The sequence below is a fragment of the Ailuropoda melanoleuca genome, chromosome 4 (genome assembly GCF_002007445.2).
Source record: "Ailuropoda melanoleuca isolate Jingjing chromosome 4, ASM200744v2, whole genome shotgun sequence".
Classification (NCBI taxonomy): Eukaryota; Metazoa; Chordata; class Mammalia; order Carnivora; family Ursidae; genus Ailuropoda; species Ailuropoda melanoleuca.
Genome location: NC_048221.1, coordinates 93,047,341 through 93,057,631, shown reverse-complemented (window position 1 = coordinate 93,057,631; position 10,291 = coordinate 93,047,341). Strand labels below are relative to the sequence as shown.

General features: G+C 39.2%; 1 long non-coding RNA gene and 1 other non-coding gene across 2 annotated transcripts; both read left to right on the top strand.

Moving 5' to 3' along the window:
• Nucleotides 1–4,596: 4,596 nt before the first annotated feature.
• On the top strand, nucleotides 4,597–4,667 carry TRNAG-CCC. The gene has a single exon. It is a non-coding gene; the product is annotated as a tRNA-Gly (tRNA).
• A 306-nt stretch (nucleotides 4,668–4,973) lies between these two features.
• On the top strand, nucleotides 4,974–9,991 carry LOC117801990. Its single transcript, XR_004624959.1, has 2 exons — nucleotides 4,974–5,240; nucleotides 9,911–9,991. It is a non-coding gene; the product is annotated as an uncharacterized LOC117801990 (long non-coding RNA).
• Nucleotides 9,992–10,291: the final 300 nt, after the last annotated feature.

Here is a 10,291-nt window from a genome sequence, read left to right as displayed (position 1 = left end):
ATAGCATCTAAGCGAAAGCTTGCAGGAAGTAAGGGAGTGAGTCAAGCAAATATCTGGGGAAAGAGCTTTCTAAGTAAGGAAAATACCTGGCATGTTTGAGGAACAGCAAGGAGGCCCGTTAAGCAGAGAAAGAAAGGGGGAGTGAAGGTGGTGTTAATGGAACAAGATCCAAATCATACAAGAAATAAACACTCCTAGTTATGAACATAAAAGATGAAGAGTAAGCCCCATTTTTCACTATATCTAGAAATTACAAAGAAAGAACTAAACTCTGTCTTTTACTTTCCTTTTTCCAGACTACATTATCTTCACAACACAATTATCAGTGCATTAAGCCAATTAGGCCCTCAATAAATGTTTGTTGGTTGATTAGAATAGACCATGTTAGTGACCTTGACACATGTTTCATCTTTGGAAGCTTTCCCTGATGCTGCTGCTGCTGCTGCTGCTGAAACCTTGGGAGAGTTTCCTGAAAGAACACTCAGTGAAAAGACAGTGTAAAGGACTTGCAAAGTGGAAGGTCGGTCAGAGGCTTTCTCATTCTGCACTCTTGCCCTTTCAAAAGAACACTGCCACTGAAGGTTTTTAAAAGGTCATAAAGGGGGGCGCCTGGGTGGCACAGCGGTTGGGCATCTGCCTTCAGCTCAGGGCGTGATCCCCCCGTTGTGGGATCGAGCCCCACATCAGGCTCCTCCGCTATGAGCCTGCTTCTTCCTCTCCCACTCCCCCTGCTTGTGTTCCCCCTCTCTCTGGCTGTCTCTGTCTCTGTCAAATAAATAAATAAAATCTTTTAAAAAAATAAATAAATAAAAGGTCATAAAGGGAAAGTGTTACCACGTATATGAAGAGTAATAATAAGGTAATATAACAAACATTCATACAAAGGAGTGCTGTTCAAAAAAGCAGACTCCCCCCTAGGAGACTAAACACTCACTAAGGTTCTCTCTTTGACCAAACTCCAGCCAGGCTCCTCTGAGCAATCTTCTCCACTAGGCAGGCCTTACCCTTGGCCTATTAACACTTGAACAAAACACTAACATTTTCTAACAGCACAGAACTGTGTCCTTGGGATGATCCTAGCTACCTTTAAAGTGCCTGTCTAAGAAAACTTAAGGCTGCCAGGACTTTACTGTTTATTCCAGCCAACACATGAAGATAGAGCCCCTGTCTCATAGCCTCTGTGGGAGGGTAGGAGTCTGATAAGCACCAGTTACCACCCTTTCTCTCAAGTTTTGTAATTTTCACTTCCAGGAATCTACTGGGCCCCTGCTCATCCCCCTCCCTATATTACTACATTCTCCCTTCAAAATGCCGGGTCACATCTATACAATTGAAGTTAAATTCAGATTACACTGGGCTCTTCCCTATTGCAATAGTGTATTACCAATTAAAAGTAAAACTTTAGGGGCGCCTGGGTGGCACAGTGGTTGAGCGTCTGCCTTCGGCTCGGGGCGTGATCCTGGCTTTATGGGATCGAGCCCCACATCAGGCTCCTCTGCTATGAGCCTGCTTCTTCCTCTCCTGCTCCTCCTGCTTGTGTTCCCTCTCTCTCTGGCTGTCTCTATCTCTGTCAAATAAATAAAATCTTTAAAAAAAAAAAAAAAGTAAAACTTTAGTGCTGCCTTTATCTTTGACAGCACTTAAATCTATAATTCTGCCACTGCTCCACGTTTCTTTTCTTTTTTGAAACTACCTTGAAAAAAATTCATTTCCATACCTTCTTCCTTACATCTCACTTTTTTCTTATTAAAAATAAACTAAATAACATTTATTCCCTGTTAGGCAAGACGGGAAATTCAGAAACAATATAAGAAAAGATAAACATATTTGACTACATAAAACTTAAACATTTTCAGATGGCAAAAAGTAGAATTTTAAAAGTTAAAAAAAATACATGAGAAAAATATCTGCCACTAATATGGCAGGTAAGATTGCGGTATGTATTCCAACATACAAAGAGCTCTACAAATTGTTAAGACGTAAACAACTCAATATAAATACAGACTATAGTAAATAGGCAATTCACAAAAGAGACAGCAAGTGCCAGTGCTAAAACAAAACAAAACAAAACAAAACAAAACAAAACAAAACAAAACAAAACAAAACATACCTGAATGCAAATGTGGGGGCATTGGGTAAATGGGAAATCTCTACCTTCCTCTCAATTTTGTTGTAAACCTAAACCTGTTTTGAAAAAAAAAAGTCTTTAAAAAATTGAAATACATATGAAGAGATGCTCAGTTCTAGTAGTAGTTTAAGCAAATGCAAATTAAAAGAGATACCATTTTTCATCTTTCAGATTAGCAAAAATTAATAAGACTAACAACTCAGTGCTGGAGAAAATGGGGTGGAATGGATGGAGATATCTGGAACTGACTTTCAAACGTTGTGGGGTGTAAATGACTAAAAACCTTTTAAAAACAATTATTTATTAAGATATATAGATATAGGGGTGCCTGGGTGGCTCAGTCGTTAAGCGTCTGCCTTCGCCTCAGGGCGTGATCCCGGAGTTCTGGGATCGAGCCCCACATCAGGCTCTTCTCTGGGAGCCTGCTTCTTCCTCTCCCACTCCCCCTGCTTGTGTTCCCTCTCTCTCTGGCTGTCTCTGTCTCTGTCAAATAAATAAAAAAAATCTTTAAAAAAAAGATATATAGATATACCGTCTAATTCAAAAATCCCACATTTGGGAATCTATTCTAAAGAAATAAAAGAATCAGTTATAAGGATATATGTACCAGGATGCTTATTGCAACATTGTTTGTAGTGGAAAAACAAAACGAAACAAAAATAGAAGTAACCTAATGTCCATCAATACCATTTATGGTCATTTATTCAATTTAACATTGAATAAGCTGTGGCACATTCATTCTACGGACTATTTTGTAGCCACCAAAAAAACCAATAAATTAGATCTGTATTGAACTGGAAAATATCTATGATGTGAGTTTAAATGAGTAAAGAAAGTTGCAAAGTAATATCCATGGACTAACCACATTTTTAAAATAAAAATCCCAAGTACTTGAATACATTTGCATTTGTATGATTATAAAACACGATGTGGAAGCCCACCGACTAATCTGTTAACATTAATTACCTCGAGAGGGGAAGAATGAGGGAATTATTAATCTTTTCCTTATTTATCTATATTGTTTCACTTTTTTTTTAATTTAAGAATTTTATTTATTTATTTGTCAGAGAGAGAGAGAGCACAAGCAGGTCCTGGGAGCAGCAGGCAGAGGGAGAAGCAGGCTGAATCCTAGGACCCTGGGACCAGAACGGGAGCCAAAGGCAGAGGCTTAACTGACTGAGCCACCCAGGTGTCCCTATATTGTTTCACTAGTGATAGTGAGACTGTATTAGTTTTGTAACTTTAAAACTTCCATATATAACATATATGTTAACATATATCATAAGTATTACAATTATATATTTGTATGTATTTTATATATTTATATTTAATATATAAGTTAATGTAAATAATATATTTACATGTTTTACAAATATAATATATACATATAATGTAACATATATAACAAAGTAGAACTTATATAACAAAATAATGAAGTTTTCATAAAGGTTTGTGCTATATCCATACAATGGAGTTTTATTTGGCAAAAAAAAGAATGAAATATTGATACATGCTACAACTTGTATGAACCATAAAAGCATAATGCTAAATGAAAAAAACCAGTCACAAAGAACCACATATTGCATGGTTCCGTTTCCCCATAATAGGCAAATCTACAGAGACAGATTAGTGTGTAGGAAGTCGGGTGGATGGGCAATAGAGAGTGACTGCTAATTGGTAAGAATTTCTTTTTTGGGAGTGATGAAAGTGTTCTAAAATTGATTGTAGTGATGGTGCAAATCTCTGAATAAACTAAAAATCACTAAACTGTACACTTCAAAAAGCTATTTAAAAAAATTTTACCCACTATTAACACTTGCCTTATTCATCCTCAAAAGACTAATATTTGATATATTTGATTAAAATTGAAGAACGTGCCCCAGATTCTAAAGACTATTACAAAAACAGAAATCTTAAGGTGTAGTCTGAAGAAACTACTCTAAAGAGGACATCACGTTTTGGATGTTTACATTCTCCTATGTTTAAAAATATTTCACATAATTTATAAAATGCAACACAATTACACAGAACCACAGTTCGTAGTCCTAATTTTTCCACCCCCTTCGAAGACGACTGAAATTTTTATATATTCTGACTCATTTAGTTTTAGGATTCTTTGACCGATTTGCATAACTATTTAAATAACTATTTCTTAAATATTTTCCAAAATGCATTGAGTATACCAAGGAAATGAAAATATCTGAAAAGATTTTCCTGGCTCTCAAAAATTTGGTTACTAAAGACAAATTCTTCTTAATGAACATTAATGAACAATAACTTAAAGGAATAGGAATAGCCATTCAACTGTATTGGGAGGAGAGAAGATAACATTCTTTCTTATATCAATGAAAAATAGCAGATTTTAGACCCTTAATAAACTTTATTTTTAAAGGCATGAACATCGTCACGTAGGAACAAGTTTGTTTCTATTTCGTTCTAAAGGATTTTAGCGAAGATTCTAACCATGGGCGCCGCTGGTGTAGTGGTATCATGCAAGATTCCCATTCTTGCGACCCGGGTTCGATTCCCGGGCGGCGCAATCTCTTTTTTTTCACTCCTGCCACCTATAAAACAGGGTGATTTGAAAAGTATTAATAAATCTTTCTTCCTCAGGAAACACTGAGAATTTTTAATTTCCGTGAAGATTTCTATTTCATTATAATTCACTATTGAAACATTCGAATCTGGAACTGGAAGACAAAAAACTTTACTCAACTCCTGAAAGAGTTAATTCTTACGCCTGCGCAGTCTGAGATATCCTTGGTGTCGGCTAGAAGAGCGGCTGCGCAACAAGTGAACCTATGGATTGAAGGAGGTTGAAAGTGCAAGATTATTCTGCGCCTGCGCGGCTCGGGTTACTTCGCTGGCTGCTCCTAAGCTCCCGGCTCGCCGCCATCTTGTATTGGGGCTTCATTGTTCGCGCTGCGCCCGGCCGTTTAGTATAATTGCCGCGGAAGGAGGAGGCGGAGTAACCGCCGGTCAGCCGAGAAACCCCGCTATTCCGCAGTCATAGCCGCTCATAAGATTTGGGAGGTAGTAAAGGGTAGGGAGCTGGACCCCGAGGCGCCGGCGCGACAGCAGCAGCCATGGAGGACGAGATGCCCAAGACTCTGTGAGTCTGGGGCAGCGATGAGGGGGGCGGGATGGTGGTCGTCCAGGAGGGAGGCCTCAGCTCGGCGCGCTCCCCAGCCTATTGTTCTCTGTGGACGCCGCGGTAGCTTGTTTCTTCTCTTTAGCTCACACCTGGATGCTTAGGGACCGAGCGCCGGGCTGAGAGATCAAGGTGGAGGGAGAGGGGCTCAGCCCTCTGAATTAATCCCGTCACCTTAACTACACCATAGCGTGGCCTTTGGCCTCGCCACGGGCCTTATGTGGTCGTAGGCCTGGAGGAAAGACTTTCATTCAAACCTCTTTTCAGAACTCGGTGAACCTTCCTTTTTGTCCCATGCTTTCCATCTGTTTTTCCCGTTCCCCCTCTCTTAATTAACCTCTTTTGATCTTTAGAGTCGTCTCTTTCATTTTACTTTGATTTGCTCTAGAAACTCTTCCTCTTCCTTTCATTTTCTTCTCGTTGATAGGAGTTTTTCTCTTCAGGCCGCTGGCACTCAGTTTTCAGTGAGATAAACTTTATTCTCGTAGTTGCCAACTGGAAAAAAGCCAGATAGTTTTCTTTAACCTCTCTTTGGTTTTCCTTCTGTAGCACCCTTCCCCCCCGACCAAATAGCCGAAAACCCGACACCGTAAGGATTTTGAAAATGCTTTTTTTTTTTTTTTAAGATTTTTTATTATTTATTCGACAGAGATAGAGGCAGCCAGCGAGAGAGGAACACAAGCAGGGGTAGAGGGAGAGGAAGAAGCAGGCTCATAGCAGAGGAGCCTGACGTGGGGCTCGACCATAACGCCGGATCACGCCCTGAGCCGAAGGCAGACGCTTAACCGCTGTGCCGCCCAGGCGCCCCTGAAAATGCTTTTTTTTTTTAATGGAAATCTCACCCGGAGGTATATATAAATCTCTCAGCCGAGGGGAAGTGAATATAATACATTTTTATCATCGCTTGCTACTTTTGTGATTGACATGTTGCTGAACGAGCGGGCAGTTTTTATGAAGCAACAGTTGATAAATACCTTAACTGATTTAGTCACCTCTGAGAGAGTTATTAGTGTTAAATGATCTCAGCTGGGGATATTTTCTTTGTCGTGTAGCTTCCCCCACAGCATTCTCTTTTGTTTTTCAAAGTATTCTCAGAAGAGGTGATCTTGCTGTTGTTGCTTTTCTCGAAAAGAAGAAAAGGCCTAATGAGTTTTTGACCTGACTTTTTGTTTTTATTCTTAGCATACTGGCAATTTGAGAACTCCATGCGTTAAAAATACGATTTTAGGTTTCTTTCTGCAACTTTTTAGATGTTACAGTTGTTAGGAAGAAAATGTAATAGATTATTTTTTCACCCTGAAAGTGTTTCTGTTTTTAATCTGCGTGAGAAACATAGTCACACTTGTTTCTTAAGAGATTAGTAAACTTTTTGCTAGTTTATTTTATAATCTGTTACTTTGAGTGTCTTTTTAAGGGGATGCAAGAATTAGTGGGCGTCCCTTGCTTTTTGAAAGTTTATAGATTAGTATTCCCTAAAAAACTATTAGCCTCACAGGCTTTATGGAACTCATTTTTCCCCCTTGCCTCTTTGCTAGAATTGTGACAGCCAGCAGCATATTGGATTAAGCACTGATCATTTTTTTATAATGTCTTTAAATTTAAGATTCTTACATGATTGTGAAATTTTTAATTTCAGAAACTGCCAGAAATATCTGGGAATTTAACCTTTTTATTACATTGATTTAGGAATATCAAATAATGAAGACAACCTCAACTTTCTCAGGCCAGTCTGCAAAAGCAGGTAGTTAAATTGTACTAGCTTGGGGACAGGGGACCAACCGTTGCAGGAGAAATAAGGAGATTTTATTCACTTATTTAATGCTTATGATTGCCAGGTTCTGTGTTAAATGCTTTACATGCTTGTTTAATCTTCATCAGAACTCTGCAGTAAGGGTCTATTCTGCAGCTGAGGAAAAGCTAAGCCTAAAAGTTTAAATAACTCACCCAGGGTCATCTGCCTTTTTGTTCATCATCCTGCAATTCTGCTCTCCTCAACTCTTTTTTTTTTTTTTTTAAGATTTTTTATTTATTTAGCCTGATGTGGGGCTCGACCCCATAACGCCGGGATCACGCCCTGAGCTGAAGGCAGACGCTTAACCGCTGTGCCACCCAGACGCCCCTCTCCTCAACTCTTTAACTCTTACGGCTAAATGTGCTTCGTAGTCTTCACTAGAACACCCCATCCAAGAATCTTTTCCCCGAAGTAGTCCATGTTCTAACTGCCTATTATCTTCCTTGCTTCTACCTCTCTCAACCAGAACTCCCCATTCTTCCAGTGAAACCAGTCTTGATTAAACATGAGTAGGTGTAAATCACTAAGTTTTACCAGCAATATTTTGTTTTACCAGCAGTGTTTTTACTTTTAATATAAAATATTTGTTTTAATGACCCTTCAAGTCAGGGTCTTTCAGTATGTTCCTAGCAGTGTCTAGTCTATGGTAAGTGATCAATAAATTTGTTTTAAAAGCTGGTACAGTTCCAGGCAATGAATCAAGATTTTATTCATTCTTGAGGAAAAGATAGTCCGAATCTCAGTATCATCTGTGTACATAAATGGCTCAGGAGATAACTTCATTTGCCACAGATGAGCGTTCAGCATTAAGTTAGAGATTGCTGGTGTTCAGTTCCTTTTCAGGAGGACTTTGGAGACGTGTGAGAAATGGTTTGCTTTGGGGTGTATTTTGAAAATAGAGCAACAGGAATTACCTGTAGACTGGATGTGGGTGTGAGAATGAAGTCAATAATAAGTAGGTTTCCTTACAAATGCATAATTCAGCCATCTAAAATGTTAGTTTGTTTGGGGTTCCTGGCTGGCTAGGTCAGTAGAACATGTGGACTCTTGATCTCCAGGTGTAAGTTCGAGCCTCTCTTTGGCTTTAAAGATTACTTAAAAAAATAAAATATTTAAAAATAAAAAGTTGTTGCGAAATAGAAGTAAAAATGAGAACAGTCTTGAGGGAATGGATGTCTTAGGATGTCCTGGGGCTTAACATTACATACATTTGTTCAGTTTAGGTATATGGTCTGATCTCCAAGTGAAGGAGGTGCCAGCTAATGAAATATGACGGTTTCAGCTATCAGAAAAGTGACAGTTGTTGGGGCGCCTGGGTGGCACAGCGGTTGAGCGTCTGCCTTCGGCTCAGGGCGTGATCCCGGCGTTATGGGATCGAGCCCCACATCGGGCTCTTCTGCTATGAGCCTGCTTCTTCCTCTCCCACTCTCCCTGCTTGTGTTCCCTCTCTTGCTGGCTGTTTATCTCTGTCAAATATATTAAAAAAAAAAAAAAAAGGCCTCATCCCTTCTCCCTTTGCCATTTTAACCTATTCCAGTGCCTTCATAGTAAGCACTCAGTATATGTCTCTTGAATGGGTAAGTGGAAGGAAGGAATTGGATCCATATTTTCAGGCATGTGTGAATGCTTATTTTTCTGGGGAGAAAGTCCATACCTTTTATCACATTCTCTGCAGGATTCTTGGCAGAAAAATGGGAAACTGTGGTTGTTGGGAGACTACATTCTGATTTCAGAAGATAAATCTCAGGGGTGTCTGGGTGGCTCAGTTGGTAGAGATCAGACTTGATCTGAGGGTGGTGAGCTCAAGCCCTACATTGGGCATGGGGCCCACTTAAAAAAAAAAGGTGATAAACCTCCAACTCTTAACAGGTCTAGAAGTAATCTCATTTCAAAATCCCATTTTGAAAATTTATAAGCTCTTTAAAACAGATTATCCTGATCATGTGGTTTTGTAATACACTATTTATACTAATTAAATTTGTTAGTCACCAAGGCATATTATCTGTTAAAAGTCTCTCCTGGAATCCTTCTACTCCCTCTACACTTCCACTGATTAGTGATATTCATGGAAAGGTTTTCCATCCCTTTGTGACCATATGCAATACCTGATAAGTGATTTACCCTCGATTTTTCAAAAATATATTTATTGTGTAAACCAAAGTATACCAAATTGGACAGTGTAAGGGGAATTGTGTGGATTAAAAATTGAGGAGATTTTAATGTTCTCAGTAATACTGTAGAAGTAGAAATAATTGCAGAGCTTCCCAGGATTGATTGTATAAATGATTCGAGAATTTAAAAAAAAAAAAACAAAACTTATTTTTGTGAGAGAGAGAGCAAGTGCACCTGCACAAGTGAGGGGGAGGACAGAGGGAAAAGCAGACTCCCCACGGAGCAAGGAGGGATCGTGATGCAGACTCCATCCCAGGACCCTGGCATCATGACCTGAGCCAAAGGCAGACGCTTAACCAGCTGAGCCACCCAGGCACCCTGATTTGAGATTTTTTAAAAACATATCTTCCTAAGGTAAGCCTACAGAAATAGTAGGTTTAATTTGCAAAACCTTGACTAAACACACACACACACACACACACACACACACACACACACACACAATTCCCCTTTACTAGGGGTGTCAGTGTAATTACAAATAGTGTGTCATACATCTGCTTTGAAAGAAATTTTGAAGTTTTGGCAAACTTTTAGAACCTGTTCCCAGTGGTGTAGTTTAAGGAAGAGATCTGCCTATTCCCAAAATTTCTTTTTCAGTAAGCTACATTAGAAACGGATGCAAAAGAAGGAAATTTAAAATGGTAAGTTGTTTTTCTTTGTGTTTCAGATATGTCGGCAACCTTTCCAGAGATGTGACAGAAGCTCTAATTCTCCAGCTCTTTAGCCAGATTGGACCTTGTAAAAACTGCAAAATGATTATGGATGTAAGGGTATTTTACTTAGTTAACGTTCTTCTTTTTTAATAGATCAGTTAAATCATTACTTCCAGGAACTCTCTCTCTCTCTGTCTTTTAAGTATGCTCTGCCCTCAATATGGGGCTCGAACTCATGACCCCGACGTCAAAAGTTGTATGCCAGCCAGGTGCCCCTCTTCCAGGAACTCTTAAATTAGTTTATACAGGGATAAACTAGGAAGAGCATGGGACCCTTGATCTTGGGGTCATGAGTTTGAGCCCCATGTTGGGTGAAGAAATTACTAAAAAAAAAA